Raw genomic sequence first — 20,643 nt, 5'->3', positions numbered from 1 at the left:
AACATTAATGAGATTTCTCATTAATATTCAGTTCAATGATAGCATATTAATAATTTAGTTATTGTTAATATCTAATAATTGATCAATCCAGTAAGGGATATAACAGTGGAATTATGGCTCAGTACATTAACTGATGGAAAGATATTGTTGTGTTCACTCTCCCAATTATTGTGAATATCGATGTGTATTTTGATTTGATTTGATTTGATTTTTCTTCAACATGAAGATTTATTGTATTTCTGATCACAGTAATAGTTAAATATTTTAAAGCTAAAAAAAATTCAAATTTGTGACTTTTTTGTCAACAAGAAAAAAGAATTTACATGCGTATGTTCTTTTCTTTATCAGAGTAAATTTTGAATTGTTGGAAGTTTTACATGTGTGTAAAGAAGGGGAGCTGCCTGCAGCTGAATAGTCACATTGAATGATTTTTTTTGTTTTGCGATTACATCCTGCTGCTAATCATTCTAGTTATCTTTTCATTTCAGGAAAAACTGCTTTAAACATATTCCGCAGTTGTATTTTGCATGAATTTACAATAAGCGCATGGTATGTGTATTTATCTTTCTTTCAATTGCCATTATTTTAATTTTTAAGTAAGAGCATATGTGCTTAGTACCATATCACAGCAAACCCGTTTGGAAATATTGAATCACTTAATGTGTCAGTGTTCTAAAATAGATTACCAATTCATTGTTAGTCCAACAATCACACAGTAATTTAATTTAGGTTTTCTAACAAATATCGTGAGATTCACATTTCAATTTAAATCATTATTTCGTAGTGCCAATTTTACAAAGAAAAAATTATCTTTTATTCCAGGTCAACACAACCACAAACCAAGCAATGATTCCTCATCCAACACTGACAGGAAATATCTGATATCTTCTCATTTGAATGTTCACAGAAATCATTGGATTCATATTCGGCCTTACAAATGAAGATACGTCTGATTGTTTTAGACTCCAATTCGACATGTTGCGGATTGTAATATGACATTTCTAATCATTTTAAGTTTACAGTGACTAGCTTTAACACTAATTGTTACTTATATCTAATATGTAATCATTGATCAAATCAGTATAGTCGGCTTTAAGTGTGGAATTAAGTCTCAGTGACGTAAGCATATTGCATGGTACTGTTTCCTAATGGTTGTGAATGTTGATTTTTATTTTAATGCTGAAATCCTTGTTGATTTGCTGCTGTAGGGAAGCCCTGAGCAGCCTGCCTTAGAATTGAAACACAAAATGGTGGAGGGGAGATAAATAAGACGAACAGTCTGTTTCAGTCTTAAGTTTAAAAAAAGAACATTTTGTACAATCCTACTCCAAGTCCATAAGTATGCTATTCCAGACAGTCATATTCCAGATAGTGATAAGGGAATGCAGGCACACAGAAAAATGACCAACCCTGACTTTCATTAATGAAAGAATAATTGTCCCAGTGAATGAATAAACACCAACTGCAGGAAAGAGCCCAGCTAACTTCCACAGCGGCTGTCAGGGAAACAGACAGGGTTTGATTGTCAGAAATAGTTACTATTTTAAAGTTGCTCAGAACATTTAAAAAGTTTCTAATTACATATTCTTGAGAATCGTAAATAAGGCATAGTGAGAGGCCCAAAGGACTGCAGCAATTAATTTTGAAATGTGAGGAAATAAAATGCACAGAGATCCCAAGGCCTGGAGATTATAGCACCTGTAAAACACCATGAAGCAATAGGAAGCTCGGGCTATCCATAGCGATGTTCATCCAAGATTAGGTGTTCTACAGGATCGGGTGTCTGTATCATGAGGGAAGGACCGTAACCACATTGCATGTGGACATTGTAATACAGAAGGTGTGTAAAAATACTGTTTTTTACTGTACACGTTACAGTGTGTCATGGACCTCCCTTCCTAGATTGGCCTCGGGTGATGATCCCTGTATTAACTGATTGCAGCATGAGTAAACATCTTCCACTTGCCTGAGTTCGGCCTATCTCCTCAGTCTTCATTCCCTGTCAGGGGAAATCACTCCTACAGCTGTGGTGACATTTAAATTCAATACAAACACTTATTATCTATGAAATTATTCCTTGCAGAGCGATATCATTTTCATGTTAATTTTTAAAATTTTTGTTTTCAAGAAAACAATGGAGGAACATCCATTTGTTATTTAGTTCAACTTATACTAAATTTTAAATTATTGAAAGGACTACACATGGGGGTGGCGGGGGGAAGAACAATTCTTCAGCTCAAATGTCACATTAAGTGACAATTTCCGTTTTTCAAATCACGTGACCTCCAAAATGATATTTATTTTAATTTCATTTTGAGGTAGTTTTATTTTCTTCCAACATTAGTTGTCAATGAACAATAATCACACAATTATTAGTTTTTTGCTACAAAATGACTTCCTGTCCCAAATGTCATTGACTCGATGTTTAGTTCATAATAATACCCACTTTCCCATCCTCATTATTTTCTTCCTAGTTCTGACATTTATCTAAACATTTATCATGATAAAAATTACATTAATAAAATAGACATGAACCGACCAAAAAAAAGTTGAACGATGTTCAATTGTTGCTGAGATTTTTTAATTATTAAAGCCACGTTTTATATTTTAATTTTCAGTTTTTTAATCTTAATGAATATACAATCGACATCAGAGCAAAGTGCATTCAAAATATTAAGTCAATTTATCTATCAGGATTTTAGAAACAATTATCAATTACAATAATTACGCAATACTTTAACTTCGGCTTTATAACAAGTACAATGTGCTTTTAATATCTTCCATATTTCTTAGTGTGAGTGCTACAACATTAAAACTTGTTTGATAAGGCCAATATACCCACAAAAGACCAATAATTGCCATTGCAACATCATTTGTAAATATCTGACTTTTGCTCATTTGAAAGATCACAGTCTTCTCAGCCATTGAAATTCAGAGAACACCAGTTAATTTACACTGCAATATTTCTCTTCGTTTCTTAACATTACTCAGTGGAATAGTAAGAGGAGATACCTCATTATCCTTAAATTCATTAATAAAATATTTCAAATCGATTTGTTGCCAAAACCTAATTATTGTTCAATTCGGTAAGGGGTGTACATGTGGAACTATGTTTTCATATAATAACTAATGCAAGGACATTGCAATGCACAATCACTCAATCGTTCTGAATATTCCTTTTCATTTTAAACTTGGAAACACTTTTGAAGTGATTTGATTGGAAATCACTTCAATGTTAACATTTATTGTGTTTTTAATCACAATAAGAATTGAATATTTTTCACGTGCAAAATTATTGAAATCCCCATGAACTTTTTGAAGCACACAAAAAAGGGTTGGCATCTCTCTTATTTCATTAAACAACCACAGGAAATGGTGACTTCTTAGAAATCGTATATTTCAGAAAGAATGAAACTTGTCTTCAGCTGAATAGGCACATTGATTGACCAATTCATCATTTTGTTCCAATTTACGTGTAGATCAAAAACATTGTAATTTGCATTTCAGAAAATGTGGAACTTATGAACATATAGAATAATTATATTCATTTTTATTTATAATGCACAGCAATCACACAATTCTGTCAAGTTGTCATTCCACAAGTGATCATAAAAATCATGTTAAATTAAGACATTTATTAACTCCCATCATTATTGTAAATTACTACTGAATTTTCAGAAGATTGCACACAGTATCCAACCATTTAATTCCAATCAAATTATCACAATAAACATCTGATTAGTTTTCAGCCCTGCGCAGCCTGGTTGGGAATGTTATGAAGGAATCTTGTGCAACTCTGGTCGTGTCTCTGTTACCAGACCAGAGGATACAATTTCAATTCCCACCTTGCACAGAGCTGTGCCAGAACAGCTCTGAATGTTGAGAAGAAAATATCTAAGAATCGAATGAATTGCCTTTCTATTCAACATTAGATATGTTTTCATTTGTTGTTCATTCCAATAATCACTGTATCTGCTATATATTTTCTTCAGTCCGCTAATAACAGAATGTATCTGATTCCACTCAATCAATATTCTTTGCAAAATATTTGATAATGTTGCACTCACAAAGATGAAATATGCAAAGTAAAGATACTCCTTGATTTTCTTTTGTTCTGAAGAACTGAGTTCAGACTGCACATAGAACTTGATACTTCAAAGGTATAAATATGAGAAAAAAAATTAAGTTCTTCTTCAGTTAAATAAACAAATGCCACTTCCTACTATATATCAATTTTTAGTTATTGATCTGTTTATGAGTTGTCTGAAATTTGTTTTTAGTTTTCCATTCACCTATTTATATTGAATGTAAGGTTGAAATGTTGTGAAAATATCCGAGTGCATTCATTTGAAAATTGAATTTGCATATTTCTCTCTAATCCAGTTTATTGCATGATGACTTAACAGTGTTTTGTTCAGCAAACCTAGTGAATACATAAAAATTGTCTCATCTTAAATAAGATCTTTCACACCCAGTTATCAGTCTGTTCCTAATTCATGTAAATATCTAAATTTATTGAAATCAATGTTCACACAAAACAGTGCACATAAAGCGACACAAAGATATTCATCATCAGCTGATTACTATTTAGTGGAATAACCTGAGTGAGTATCTTATTGTTTCTAGGACAAATGACAGCAGTAAGCATTTATTTACTATTCTATGCAGTTAATGCAATTGATGTGCTATATTTCAGCTCAGTCGTTAATGTTGATTTATATTGTTTAAACCAATAATTCTACTTTATCACGGATATTGACTATACTACAATAATGTTAGGAAGCAAATCTTTGTCAATCTAACAATCTTTAAGCTCATTTTTTGTTGTGTGTGTACAAGAGACCATTCAAATTATAACCATTTTTATTACAAATTGAACAAATACTGCATTTTAAATTTGTGAAGTTCCTCCATTTTTGCAAAAGGGTTAGCCTTCACTAATGTCACATTTAACCAACTGCTATTTCAAATCACGCGTGCTACATAATGATTATTGTTTTCATTTCATTGTAAGAAAAGAACTGCTTGTTGATTTTTTTGTCATTTCTATTCCAACATTATTCATCATTGTACAAAAATGACAATATTATTAAAATCACATATATGCCACATATCATTGACTACATTGTTCAGTTTCAAGCTCACTTTCATGACTTACTAATTCTCTTCCTAATTCTGACACAAGTCTTTAAACATTGATCATAATATTGATCATATAAATTGATGTAGCATATCTCTACAAGGAATCCAGTGTATGGAAATTCACAATTCTTGTATTACGTACATTTTTTACTTAAAAAAAGATTTTTGCCCCATAATCACTGAATGGCTCATTTGTCTTCCATCCATAAAGCTCGGTACAATGTTTTATTCCTCAGTTTACTGATCTTAATAAATATCCAATCAACATCACAGCATAGTGCTTTTGAAATATTGATTCATTTTAATTCTTCAAAAGACAGCATTCATTATCAAGTCATTGCCATTACAATAATGGCACAATTATTTATAAAAAATGTCTTTTTAACAAGTATAGTGAGATTCACATTTAGATTTAATTCATTATGTCTTAGTACTAATAGTACAGTATGAAAATACCTTTATTTTTCAGGTCACCTACCCCACAAAGGAACCAATGACTTCCCATCCAACGTCATTGCAAATATCTGATGTTTGCTCATTTGAATGATCACGGTAATCTCAACATTAAAATTCAGGAAAATGTAAATACTTTTCACTGAATTAATTCCAGGTCATTTCCAGACATTGCTCAATCACTTGCAAAAAGAGATTTTTCATTATTCATTAATGCATTGACAGACTTTGATAATTCAATTGTTGCTGATTTATAATAAAAATAATACTTATTCAACCTAGTAGGTTGCGCAAATGTGGAATAACGGCACAGTACATGAACCACTGTAAAGATATTGCAGTGCACAATCTCTCGATCATTGTAAGTATCAATTTTTATTTTACCTGTTGAAACATAGTTGAATTCAATTAATTATATTTGACTTCAATGCTCACATTTATTGTGTTTGTAATCATAATACGACTTACGGATGTTTCATGCAACAAAATCAAATGAAAAAGAATTAGCATCTCTTTATTCTTTCATTCAACAATGGCAATAAATTTTGATTTTTAAAAATTTTGACATTTTTGGAAAGAAGGGATATTGTCTTCAGTTGAATTCTTGCATTGACTCACTAATTCACAGTGTCCGCTACTTATTCTCTTTGGGTTCCTATGAAAAGGAATTAACTAGTTCTTCTGATTGTAAATTCCTGGAAAATATTTGAGAATGTTGTGGTTTTAAAGGTGACAAGGCTAAGTGATCGTAAGTCATCAGTTATTTTGTTAGAAAGAGCTTGATTCAAACATTTCGAACACACACACACACACACATTGTTATTCTGCTGTGTAACAAGGGGGAAAACAAGTCGCTTTCTTCAGCGTTAAGTAAATATATGCTACTTCCAAGTGTTCATTAGTCAGGTAATTACCTACATTTGCTATTAAAAATTGCAATTCGTCTAAATATTGTTATGACCTTTGATCAAATTAAATTTTTAATTATTGTTTATACATGAATTGCCGGGATTTTGTTTTTTTTTGTTTTCCATACACCTATTCGTATTGAATGTAAGATTGACATGCTTTGACAATATCATTTGAAACTTATTTTTTCGTATCTTTCACTGATTTTACTTATTGCATAAGATTACATGGTACCTCATGGGTTAGCAATGCTGCCTCACAGCGCCAGGGACATCGGTTTGATTCCCTCCTTGGGTGACTGTGGGGACTTTGCACGTTCTCCCCAAGTCCATGTGACTTTGCTGTGGTGTCCTCCCACAATCCAAACATATGCAGGTTAGGTGAACTGGCCATGCTAAACCGCACGTTGTGTTCAGGGATATGTGTATTAGTCATAAATAAATGTGAAGAAATATGACCGGGAAAAGTGTTTGGGTGGGTTACTCTTTCGAGGGTCATTTTTTTCAAACAAATGGTCTGTTACCACACTGAGGTAACAGGGGTGCTTTCATAGTGTCGCTTGTATTAAGGTGCGCCCCGAGATCTAAGCCACGTTGGAACTGAAACGGGAGGAATCGACAGAGCGGCTACAGAATGACATCGCATCCATTTGGTTTTCTTTAAATCACTGACGAGCAGGAAAATGTAAACGGGGAGGGCGAGTGGGGAAGTGAGGCAGTTGCAGCTCTGGTGAAAGTCCAAAGGTTCATCTGAGAGTGTAATTTCTTTCATTGTTGTTGCTGATTGAATGAGCCACTAACGTGCAAACTGCTCCAAAACATGATTCAGGACCGCTGGTACCAACTCTCGCACGTTGAATAACGACAGACAGTTTCCAAATGAGGCCTTTCAGAGACGACTTTGGGGTATATTTGATAGACAAGTTCAGGAATTCGTGGTGCGCTGTGACACCAGCGCATCAGCTTCTTCCCTGCCTTTGAACCGGGCCGCCTGCGCAAGGAATGCAAATGCGGTACTGCTTTTCGTGGAAGGATCAGAAGGCGGTAACTACACCCTCAAACAGAATGGTATATGATCAGAACCAGGTTGGAGAAAAACTTTACAATACTTTGCACAGTCATTAAATGGAATTGCATTACATTTCACGAGGAGAGCAGATTTGTTCAAGCAAATTCGAAGACAGGTTTGCAGATGGGAAAGCAAGCAAGGAAGCTCCGTTCTTGTCCATGTGAAAGGCTGCAGTTGAAGAACAAAGCAGTTTCGCGTGTGATGCGATGAAATAACAGTCTCCATTCGGTTCCAGTAAAAGCTCAAATTGTTTGGAACAGCACATCATGTCAGCAGAGACACTTTGAAATATTTGGCACTATCCCACACCACAGTTCATTCCCCGGGAAACAAGCCCATTTTTCTTTTGTTTCCAACATCAATACAGTGGGGACCGAAACAGCATTTTAACAAACTGCAGCATTGGAGTTAAACAGCAGAAATGGCAGTGGCGGGATTTGAATCCGCGCCCCTTTCAAGATTGGAATCGGGATCCAGCGCCTTTGACCGCTCGGCCACATTACCAGCCAGCCGGACTGCCCGTTTTCTTGCATTTCCAATTGTGCTCCTGCATAACAACAGACGCAAAGTCACATGAAAAGGGTTCCATGATCCCTCTCCGACTCGCACAGCGTCTGGGATGTGCCCGGCTACAATGTCAATGTCGCAGCAGATAATGATAGCCCATCAATCCAGACAAAACTCAATGGTAAGCTGAGTCTATCTTCTCGGACTCTTTTCAGCTACAAATGTATCTGTGAGTGCGTGATAATATATGTTCGCTTATGATTTGGTCAAATAACCACGAGCTGCTTGACATTACTGCAATTTCGAATCTTGCTTTGCTAAATGATTTCACCCATTGCTCGAATCAGGACAACTTTCACGTTTACACGGAACACGAAACACACCGGACGACAGGGAAAATGCACAAAGCTGAGCAGGCCGTGTTCCACATCATACTGTGCAGCATAGTTTCAGTCACTGTGTCTGTTTTGTAGAATAAGGGTCCCAAAGGAAGTTCTCTACCCTAAAACCGGAGGTCGCATTACAATCCGAGAGCGACAGATTACATTGTGAGGATGCTCTGACCTCGGGGCCAGTTCGAGATGCCACTTTCCGTGCCTTTTACCTTAACCGTGCAATTTGCTGCAGAGATGTTCACTCCTGGACATGAGCCACATGGATACCAACTGAGTCGGAAACCTGTGCGGGAATCGACGGGAAGCGACTCAATCCATTTTGCTAACTTCCATGGTGCTTATTAGTAATGGAGTTTTTGTTCACCTCAATCTAAAAGGCAGTTTCTGAACATAGTAACAGAACTCAAAAGGTAATTACCTCACCCCACCCCCACTCCGGAAGAGGTGCTAACTGCCCTTGATTGCTTTTTGTTCTCGATGTGAAGAGCTCTCACGCCTGAGTCACCTTCACGTCTCTGGTTGCTGAGTGAATCACAAAGAAGGAGTTTCCCCAGAGCTGCAACTGCCTCACTTCCCCACTCGCCCTCCCCGTGAACATTTTCCTGCTCGTCAGTGATTTAAAGAAAACCAAATGGATGCGATGTCATTCTGTAGCCTCTCTGTCGATTCCTCCGTTTCAGTTCCAACGTGGCTTAGATCTCGGGGCGCACCTTAATACTAGCGACGCTATGAAAGCACAGGTCCAAAGGTTCCTCTGAGAGTGTAATTTCTTTCATTGCTGTTGCTGATTGAATGAGCCACTAACGTGCGAACTGCTCCAAAACATGATTCAGGAATCTGGTGCCAATTCTCGCACGTTGAATAACGACAGACAGCTTCCAAATGAGGCCTTTCAGAGACGACTTTGGGGTACATTTGACAGACAGACAAGTTCAGGAATCCGTGGTGCGCTGTGACACCAGCGCATCAGCTTCTTCCCTGTCTTTGAACCGGGCCGCCTGCTCAAGGAATGCAAATGCGGTACTGTTTTTCGTGGATGGATCAGAAGGGGGTAACTACACTCTCAAACAGAATGGTATATGATCAGAACCAGGTTGGAGAAAAACTTTATAATGCTTTGCACAGTCATTAAATGGAGTTGCCTTACATTTCACTACGAGAGCAGATTCGTTCAAGCAAATTCGAAGGCAGGTTTACAGATGGGAAAGCAGCAAGGAAGCTCCGTTCTTGTGCATGTGAAAGGCTGCAGTTGAAGAACAAAGCAGTTTCGGCCCAGTTTCGAACTGGGGACCTTTCGCGTGTTCGGCGAACGTGATGACCACTACACTACAGAAACCAGCCGGGACCGCCGTACTGCAGCTCAGTGGCATCCAGCACTGAAAGTTGAAGCCATTCTCCGTTTCACCTTTCTGTTTCCAATCGCTTGTTGTTGTCCAGCGTAATTGACATCTTGAAAACGTAAAAAAAAAACACGTGAAATTGATGACAAAATATAGACAAGGATGTCGTCAATGTTTGGACCGTCGGGCGAGGTGGAATAAGCTGGGACGACTTTCCCCGCAGCATAACGGCTGCGACATGATCTTATGGAATGGCTGTAAACTGAGTATTTCTGTGTTTTACCCAAGTTGGGGTGAGTGGAAAACTCGAGAGCATAGGTTTAAGGTGAGTGGGCTGAAATTGACAAAGGACCTGAGGCACATTTCCCACACAGAAGGTTGTGCGTGTTTGGAATGAGCTACCAGAGGAAGTGGAGGATGCTATTACACTCAGAAAATTGCAAAGGTAATCGGGTGAGTTTCTGGACAGGATGGGTTTAGCGGGATTGGGGCCAAATGCTGGGGAACGGGACTTGTTTAATTTTGGCTATGCGGTGAGCATGGACGAGATACACCGAAGTATCTGATTCCACGCGGTGTACCCCAATACCGTCCTGTTGCTTACACCGGCTTTAAAGGATTACTTTTTAGCAGAGCTTGCCGTCGCAGTCTGTGGCACAATCGTTTAGTCTGTTCGACTGCTCACGGGAAAGGTAGTATTGTGAAACACTGCAGAAACGAACGACTTCCTTACTTTTGCTCCGACTGACCATACTCCGTGAAATTTTCCCAGACCCTCAGTTAAGGACTTTTGCTGCTGGAAGTTACCTCAGAAACCCTGTTAACTCGTAATGTACTGAGCGAATCGCAAAACACTAAGCATTTAACACGGAACACAAACAAAATTGGCATACCTAATGCATTTTCAGACACAGAGATGCATGAATGCTAAATGTGAGAGAGTCCGAGGGCATGAGTCATAAAGTAATCTCACAACTAACAACAGTGCAATTCCAAACTATTCTTTCAAACACACTGCAGCCTTAGTGCACCAACACTTTCCAGGCAAATCTCAAAAGAGAGAAAAAAAGAATCTAATAAGAATGGGCCATAAAAAGTGTATTTCACCAATCACAGTCTCGATGAGATTACCTTTCCCTTCTGATGTCTCCAGGACGGAAATGAAGCAAATGGTAGAAATTCAATAACATATGACACCGAAATTCATTGGAACGATTTTCCCATTCGTCAGAAAACCAAATAATGACGAGTCCAGCCACTGCAGGACTTTGTTTCACAACAGCGATGAAATGACACTCTCCTTTCGGTTCCAGTAAAAACTCAATTTGCCTGGAATATAAAGCAGCAGTAGAGCTGTTTGCGATTTTCCGTACGGGAGGTGAGCACTACCATGAAAGCACAAACACTTTGAGAAAATCTGCACTCTCCCACACCACAGTTAACTCTCCAGGAATCGTTCCCAATTTGTTAAAAACTCAATTTGCCTGGGACGAAAATCAGCTTGAGCCCGCGATTTACCGTGTGGGAGGCGAACACGATCATGATAAGATGGACAACTGACCCCCCTCTCCTAAAGCAAACTCCCAGGCCTGCTTTTTATTTGAACACGCCGCAGCCACAGAAACTGCAGTGGAGGGACTCGAGCCTAAGCTTCTTTAGTAATTGAGTTGTGAAGCAGGATCCTCCGGCTCCTTGGCTCCCCTTCATATGGCTAATTCGGTTCGAATAGTGAAATTTCCTGTGTCTGATCCGCAGGAGACCCTGCAGGATTTTCAGACAGCGCCATCCTCCCTGTGGCATGTACGTGCTGGATAACATTCTGTTGTGTCATGTGTCCCGGCTTTGCCAATATCACCGTTGTTGACCTCCCTCCATCCTGTTGGTTGAACTGTGATTCCAGTCAGAAACACAAACGTGTAACAAAACACCTTTGCTGTGCTGGCTCTCTGCAGAGATAAATGTGCTTCTCTTTTTGTATCATTCTCTTGCCTTCTCCCTGTAACTCTACACATTTTTACTTTCAACATGAACATTGAATTAGTTTTTCAACAACTCGATTGAAACAGGGTCTTTGTCAATGTCAGACCCTAACCACTCCCTGTGTGAAAACATTTCTCCTCGTGTACATTTTTCTTCTTTTACTCATGTCTTTAAAACTCTGTAGAATCGTTCTCGATCCTTTCAGGCGTAGGGATCATTCCCCCTTCCTTATTCCCTCTGTCTAACCCACTCATGTCTTGGAATGTTTGAACAAGGCCAGCTTTTGGCCTTCTGCTCTCCAAGGAGACCTGTCCCAACTTTCCAATTGACCTTTATTGGTGACATTCCTCATATACCACACCATTCTCATCAACCTGTTCACCGCTGTTTTCAATCATTTCCCGTCCCCACTTCCTAAACCTTCACCCCCAGAACTGTGCGAATATCCAGATGGTGGATTTACTCAGAGTGGGATTCTGTGGGAGAACATCCTCTAACACTTGTTTCACTTTCACCACATGTGGTACTGTACCATGCCCACAACAATGATACTTCTGACCCCAATACTCAAAGGTATTTCAAAGGGTGCAACTTAATGATTTACATCTTTTTATCAAACAGTTGATAGGACGACCGAGCAACAGTGAAACCAAACAACCAAGGCTCGATGGCGATTTGAAGTCAGACATTCTCCCATGCCAGTATTAACACCAGCTTCTAAGTGAAGATCATGCCCTAGACGCTCTTTCATTGCCAACACCAAACCAGCTGAGATTCGTTCAGGTCCAACTACATCCCAATTTGTTCTCAGATTTCTAAGCATCCAAGTATATAAAGAATATCGCCTTGTCATTCCATCTCCTTGTTCACGGGACAGTGCTGTTTATCCCTTCCGTTTGCACGAAGTTGTCTCCATCGGCAGAGTATTCAGCTATTTCCCTCCACCGACAAGCAGTGTGAGGGGAGGCAAGCGCGGACACTCTAAAGCTCGCTCTCATCGGCACAGCCAGTTCCATCAAGTGCTGGGAATCAGCAAGTTTGATTGGGAGCTTCCTGCAAATATTATTTATCTGAGAAGCGATAAAGATGTTGAGCTGGCGGGGAAGACACAAGTGTACTCCGGACTCTCTACCCTCAGGGAAAGTCATGTGAGGGCATTTTTGTGCAGCCTGTTTGCTGTTCAAAATCCATCTTCACACAGCAATCCTGCAGAAAGGTTTTTGTAACAATAACATCGGCTTCTTTGCTGCAATCGGGCAGCAGTGAACATCTGAGCCCCAACTTTCCCAGATAAAGACAATCCCAGTGAAAGTCTCACTCACTGAGAGCCATCCCCACGTCCCTGAGCTACGGGGCTGCAGACAGTTGAACGCAGAAGGTAGGGTTAACAATGAGACTTTGTTTCACCATCAGCCACTCTGTCCCAGAGACAGGAAGAGGGACAGCATCAATGTGTGGAGTCACTCGCGCGCCGACAGAAGCTGTTCAGCCCATCGAATCCATAGCGACTCTCTGACGCTTGTATATCCCTGTGGTTATTCACAGTTGATGATGTATGTCTTAATAATGCCGTGCTGTCCCTGTATCACAATTCTGTCTCCAACAAATTGATCCAATTGTAATTCACAGATTTTCATTTCACAGGGAGAACACTGCTGTGTGAAACGGCGTGGGGAATAACTGCAGGGCGTCATGCACATAGAGCACTCTACAACTGATGTGTCTCATCTTCACCAGTTTATTCCCAGCTCTGGCAAGAGATTTTGTGAATCAGATCAGAGCACACCGACAGAGAACAGGAAAAGAGTTTCCAGAACTTCACAAGTGTGTTTCCTCATTTGTGTAAATTTCCCGTGTGTATCGGTATGAAATATTCATTTCAGATACATTGAATGAAAGGAAGCAGAAAGTGAAACAACATGTAATGCGTAGAATGGAGAATTATTATGGAGAAACACTGGCGGGTACAGTACACACAATGAAACATGGAATTGTCAACGAGTAGAGGATGTTTTCAATCCATTAATTTCATGGTTATGAGCCCAAAACGCTCCGACTGGGCCGCTCTGTTAGCGCTGACAATAGCAGTTTCACACAGTCTTCAGCTTTTTGTCTGGCTTGTGGCATGTACCTCAGAGGATGATTTCAAAAGGTCTTCACGATTATTGTGTGACACACTGTGGTGCAGATGTGTCCCGGTTGTGTCAATGCAACCTGTGACTAACTTGCCACATTCCGTTAATTTAACTGTGATTTCACTCAGAATCACAAAATATGTCACGGTGCAAAGTGAGGCCATGCAGCCCACCTTCGCTGTGCTGGCACCAAACAATAGGGAAGCGTCTGTGTAGTTTGATTGATTGACTTTATTTGATTGTCACGAGAACCTGAGTACAGTGAAAAATTTTGTTTGCGATTGGTAAATGCAGATCATAGTAATCAAGGGTATGCAGATCACAGCATGAGAAAAACAACATTTTGGACAGATTAAGGCTTTCAGGTTACTCTGCACAGGACGTGCACTCGGCAAAATCCACATTAACTGGATCAGCATCATTTGATGTTAGGGAATCCATTTCTCCTCTAGTAACGGTCTACAAGAAGGTACTGTTGTGTGTCTTTAAGCTTCGGTACCTTAATGTGACCTCGATCCATCACAATTATACCTGAGTCCAAAATGGAGGTGGATGCAAAACCCCAGGGCTCGCACTTACATCCCCCACCCGAGGCGATATCACACCCAAAACCAACAAGCCAGAACCGCAGCAGAAGCATGATCCATAAATCAGGTGAGTTTCCTTGTTTTTTTTTAAAAAAAAGGTTCTTCTGTTGTTTCGGAGTGAAGGCAGCACTGAGTTTTAATAGCAGCTCCTTGCCGCTCTGACTCCCGGTTCCCAGGAGGCTGTGCTGGTCAGTTCCCCCACGAGCGGGCTCCCACCATAGGAGCTGGATGAACTCGGCTTCTATTAGCAATCAGTGTCGTGGGAGAGCAATGTGTGTCCGCTCTTCAGTTTCCTATCAACCAGATTAAGGCTTATGGAGCGCGGGAGGGGGTTAGAGGGAGTGGGAGTTATGGAACTTCTGGAAAGCTGAACAAAACGGAGATCGTGCATGCACAGGAACTCATTCTTTTGGGAACCTTGTGCAAATACCGCCATCTGAGACTGATAGAAAAGTGCAGAACTGCTGGGAAAGAGAGAATCTCTCGCAGTCATCGGGAACATGTCTGTGTCCTTCTCGAAGTCACAGCGAGGGCTCTGCTGTCTGACTCAGCATGGGATGTAACTGTCGCTCAGTTACACTGGAACTGATGTGTATAAGCTTTATCACGTTACCCCCAGTTCAGAGAACAGATCTCACAGCTCACATCATCCGAGAGTGACAGGGAGCAGGAGAAACCGATTCAGACCATCATCTGAACACCTCCTGGGGAGAAAGCGGACGTGGGAGAGCAAACAGTCCGGACCAGTGCTTGTTCCCAGCATTTACAATCTTGGTCTGTGTGACAACAAAAGCAGGAACCAGGAACTGCTTATCTTGTTTCTTAAAACAGGCGTGAAAATTTGCACAGCATAGATGCATCTCCCTGCTGTTAGTGAAAGGATGAACAGCACAGTACAGTGCACAGAGTATGGTCTGATCTCTGGGTTATGGGCTCAGCACGCTCCAACTGGGACTCTCTGCTCACAGGATTTGAACACAAACAAAGGAATGACTCAGTGACAAAATCTGTTGGAACGGATTCTGTGAGGAATTGAAAGCAATGGAATGAGAAGCCCCACTAAGAGCGGGATGTAACATTATCTGTGAAGGGATTGTTTTCCAGACACGAGGAGAGAGCGCAGTGCTGTTTCCATGGGTCAATCAGGATAGATAGATTGAATCAACGTCGGATGTTATTGTCGGGTGTCCTGTCGCTTAGACATACTGCACCTCTTGCACAATGGTGCAAAAGTTCGGACGTTTTGTGTAGAGGGGACAACTTCAATATCGTTAATGAGGCAAAATGCACAAATGAGCAAAACAACAAAGCAACCACAGAAACTGGTGTTAGGTGACGAGGCAAATCTAATGTAAACCAGCAAAACACAAAGGATTCACCCCGTGCTGTATTCTGCTTTCTTTGGTGTTCTTTGCCGCTCTGGGTAACTGTTCAAAATGTTCGATATTTGTCCCATAAAACGTCGGATCGTTTCATTGGTTTTAACAGTGTAAAAATACCACATTCAAACTTGATTGGGGCATAATTTAAACTAATTGGCCGAATTTGAATTTGGTTTTTTTGTATCCATGTATCGGAATTGATTATTCAGAAAGAAAAAAATCATTTTAGAAGATGATTCCCGAATTGTTGAAAAACCACGTGCCAGCACACAAGGAGCGAATTTAACAGGGACAGGGATTCTGGGCTGCGTGGATAGAGAGGCAAAAGTGACTCACTCACGAATTGTTCAGCCTTCATCGGAAAGAAATTGCATAACACCAGCAACTGAACATGTTAAGTGTAAGAGCTGGTGGTGTTGAAAGGTGCAGCAGCTGGTTCTCCGTGAAATACTTCAGATTGTTCATGTACTGAGCTGTTTGTTTTAGCTTTGCACTAAATGGAAGCCGGTTAGCTCAGTCCGTTGCTAACTGGTTTATGGGATAAAGTGAGACTAACAACGTGGGATTAATTGTCGCACTGTCTCAGGTTGCCATAAGGATCATCAGCTCCACCGCTCACGTGATCTGTAATACAATGTGACTCTAGTGAGTAGAAATGGACCTGTCGATGTCAAACATCATTATCATTGCCATCTGTTGCCTTGAACATTTGTTCACAATGTTCATTTAATACTCACTGATCTCTGTCCGAAAAATCCAGCGACAAGACTTGTCCTTATTTCTGTTTGAACCCTCTGTTCCACACAGCAGCAAAACTATTTGTCATGAATTTACCAGATACGCTGACAACATTCAATCTACCCAAAGAGATAAATCTAATTCCTTTCGAATGGTTGAATGAGCTGTGTGAGTTTGCAGCAAACAGGATTATATGAAACGAGTTGAACAGCCTTTCCAAGAATGTAATCCAGTGCAGTGTCAGAGATTTGAAAAAGGTCATCATGCTAAAATATCACCTCTGTTTCTCGATCCACATATGGATAATTACCTGGTGAATATGTGCAGTTTTACGGTTAATAATTGACACCCTTCCCAAAGACTGAACAATCCCACAAATCAGAAACTGGCGTTTTCGAATAGATTCTGCTTTATTTGACATTATTCTTCAACTACACTTCAGTCTGATGCTCCAATAATTCCTGATCAACGTCAGTAAAAGCAGCTTTAGATAAGGATTGAAATTATAACTGCGGCATGTTTACCAAACGCTAATCAGTTGCTCCACTAGAGCCACAGGCAGTAAGCCTATAACGTGCCCTACTCGTACCTCTGGGACCATCGACCCGCCTGTTCTACTTTTGCTGTGGTTCTGGAATTAATGCTAAGACAGAGAAGGAGGAGGAACTGATATGGACCTGTGACTATTCGCGCATCAGGTTCAGGAACCGGGACACAGAAAAATGGGATTGAAAACTGGGTTTCTGTGGCTCGCTGCGTTGTTTACAATGTGACATTATCGATGTCGCAGGGCTTCTCTTTGGGTCGGCTTCAATTTAGCACAGAATTCGATTCATTGACACTTCCCGAACTTCCTTCTGCAAGTTCCTACCGACAACATGAAACATACTGCACTCATCACCAAACTTCACCAGGGGTACATCCAAGGACATGTTGCACAGTTTTCGTGAATACTGAAGATATAAGAATGTTATACAAGAGTAAGTTAAATTTCAGTTTAAATTGTAAAGTGATAAGAATCCAGGGTAAGATACTGAATGTCCCAAATTCATGTTTATTACTGTGGCCAGAACTCTAGCCAGGCTATGGGGAAATCTGTCCCTGAATCCACAATGCCTACACGGCCGTTTGCTCCATGTGCCCAGTTGGAAACCTGTGTGAAGGAGCATACAGTCTGATAGAGCGCCTGGGAGAATCCTCCACTGTCTGATCTAAAGCTACAACAGGAGCTGTGTATTCCAGCTCTGAGAGCAGTGGGATAAAGGGGAGGACCTTGGTATTCCGTGGTGTAGATTCACAGGGTCCTCATCATGTTATTGTTTAAATCCCTCTGTCAGAAACAGCACAGACAGAGAGGAATAGGAGGGGGGCATTACACCCGCCAGCGCTAGCCCGCCATTGGTTATCATCATGGCTGACCGAACACCTCAATGTCTTTTCCCAGCCCATCCACAACAACCTGTCGCCCAAAGGGAAAAAGACACTGAATAAACCGAAAACCTCTGTGTAACTGTAGGAGGGAAATGTGTTTAGAGACAGTGGGCTTCTGCAGTGGGTTTTATGAAAGAACAGCCGATTGTGGGCTGATCATATTTCAAATGATACGATTCCTTCAAAACTCACCACCCAGAAAGTGAGGAATCTTCTCTGGTCAGTAGCAGGGACGAGAATTCCAGACGATGGGAACTGGTGATGAGTCAGCAGAACAATCATTGATTCAGCTGAAATCTGAACTAAACTCCGATTCTGGTGGGACTCAAGCCCACAAACTTTGAATCGCAATCTTAACAATGCAGTAGATGTCCAACACGTCTCTCATTGTGCCACAGAGCTGCGCTAGCCTCCATTCTACTGCACTCAAAGTTATGGTGTTCAAGTCTTTCATCAAACATCTGTTTATCCTCGCCTCACTTTCCAGTAACTAGTCCTTATCCGTGCATGCTCTCGCTCCTAAAGTGTACGGCCAAATACTCCTGAAGACACCACACGTTCAAAGAGTGAGATCTACACAAACAACACTCAGGATGTAAACATTCTTCCAAAATCTTCTCTGAACATCCTCTCTCTAGCATTTCATCTATAGCCCTGGTTATTAACACTTCCCATAAGAAGTTTTTTCCTGTCACACATATCTATCCCCTTTCTGTGCACGTTAGTAAATTCCTCTCTCAGCTTTCTCCGCTCTCAGATATAGAGCCCCAGTCGAACTTTGCAGTGGCGAGAGTGGAGTGCTTTAAAAGCACAGCAGGTCAGGCAGCATCCGAGGAGCAGGAGAATCGATGTTTCGGTCATAAGCCCTTCATCAGGAATGAAGATTTTGAGTCGAGATTGAGGGAGAGGAATGGGGTTGGTGGTCAGGTGATGGGAAAGTGGATGAAGGTGAGGGAGAATGTGATAATTCAGAGGAGGGATTGATGGACGTGTCCAGAGAGCAGTGACTAATTGGGACTGGGATAATGATGGGGAGGCGAAATGAGGAAGCTGTTGAAATAAAGATTTATCCCGTTTGGTTGCAGGGTCCTAAGGTGAAATATGAGACGTTCTTCGTCCAGGCATCGGCTGGTAATGAAATAGCGGTGGCTTGTAGCTGAAATATGGATTCTCCTGCTCCTCAGATCCTGTCTTACGTGCTGTGATTTTGCAGCACTACACTGTCGACTCTGAGCTCCAGCACCTGCAGCCCTCACTTTCCCTTATCTTTGCAGGAGGAATGGTCGAGCTCAGGCACCACCTTGGTAAATCTCCTCTGACCACCCTCCCGTGCAAACACACGTTTCCTGAAGGCTGTCAATCAGAACAGAACAAAATTATCTAAAAAGCAGACATATCTGAACAAAATCAGCAGGTTTAGTGCATCTGGGAGAGATATCCGAGCCAAACCATCCACCTTTGGAACGAATGATATGTGTAGGTGGGGCAGGAACGTGAAAGAAGGTGTACAGTATCTAAAATAATTGAACTCGATACTGGGTATTGAAGATTGCACAGTCTCTCAGCAGGAAATGACGTGCCGCTCTTTCAACTCGCGCTGTGCAATGCGGGAGGTCTGCAGGAGACCAAACTGAAATGGAGACATGGGAACACAGTGGGGTGATGCAGTGACAGGAACCTGGAAGCTCATGGTCTTTTTTTTCTTGCAGATAGAACGTAGGTGTACACATGTTTGTCACCCGCTCTGTTTTTCTCTCCCCAGTCTGGACGAGATCACATTGTGAGCTGGAAAATCTATTTGCTAAATTGAATGATGGGCAGATAAATCAATGAACCTTTCACAGTGAGGAGAGACATCATAAACGATCAGCATTACACCTTCTTGGATTTCGTGGAATGTGCCATATGGGGAAGTGCTGGAGGTCAAGAAGGATTGGACGATGGCGTACAAAAATAAAGTTTCCTGCATAGTGCCGGTATTCAGTGGTATGGGCTAGTGGGAAAGGGCAGAATGTATATCTTCCTGAACTACCTGCTCTAAAAAAACAGCTCACTACAGAGCAAAAGTATTTAATGATTTTCATTCCAACACTGACACTAGGTACAGCTTGCAGAAGTCACGTGTTTGTGCTATCGCTGTCACTCTGTCTCCGCGGGAGCAGTAGTACTCCCCCACGTTGATTAAAACAGAACAGTTCTTCCTGTGAAATGTCCCTTCGAGACTGGAAGGACAGCTATTAGTAACAATCACTGAACTGTCCAAACTTAATTTCAAATAACTTGACCCATAGCCTTGTATGTCTTGGCATCCCAAATTCCAATCGGAATATTTCGGAAGGTTATGGGGATTCCTGCCTCTCCGATCCTTCCATACACTGGATTCCAGATTTCAACCACCCACTGTTTGAAAACGGTTTTCTACGTCACTCTAATCTTGCCGCCCCTGACCTTGAATCGATGGCCAACCGTGATCGAAGCCTCCATCAAAGTGTAACATGTATTTCAGTCTACTCTATCCATATCCCTCAGTTCTTTTTTACATCTTAATCATGTCCCCCCACAATCTCCTCTGCTCA

General features: G+C 40.8%; 1 long non-coding RNA gene across 1 annotated transcript in view; it reads left to right on the top strand.

The window, feature by feature from the left end:
• LOC140487744 (uncharacterized) overlaps positions 1-2,047 on the top strand; it is a 40,992-nt gene extending 38,945 nt beyond the window's left edge. Inside the window, exons 6-7 of the long non-coding RNA XR_011962922.1 lie at positions 489-549; positions 823-2,047. This is a non-coding gene — a long non-coding RNA (uncharacterized lncRNA). The remainder of the gene's footprint in view (positions 1-488; positions 550-822) is intronic.
• The last annotated feature ends 18,596 nt before the right edge of the window (positions 2,048-20,643 follow it).

Source organism: Chiloscyllium punctatum, chromosome 17, assembly GCF_047496795.1.
Source record: "Chiloscyllium punctatum isolate Juve2018m chromosome 17, sChiPun1.3, whole genome shotgun sequence".
NCBI classification, from domain to species: Eukaryota; Metazoa; Chordata; class Chondrichthyes; order Orectolobiformes; family Hemiscylliidae; genus Chiloscyllium; species Chiloscyllium punctatum.
This window is presented reverse-complemented; position numbering and strand designations above follow the sequence as displayed.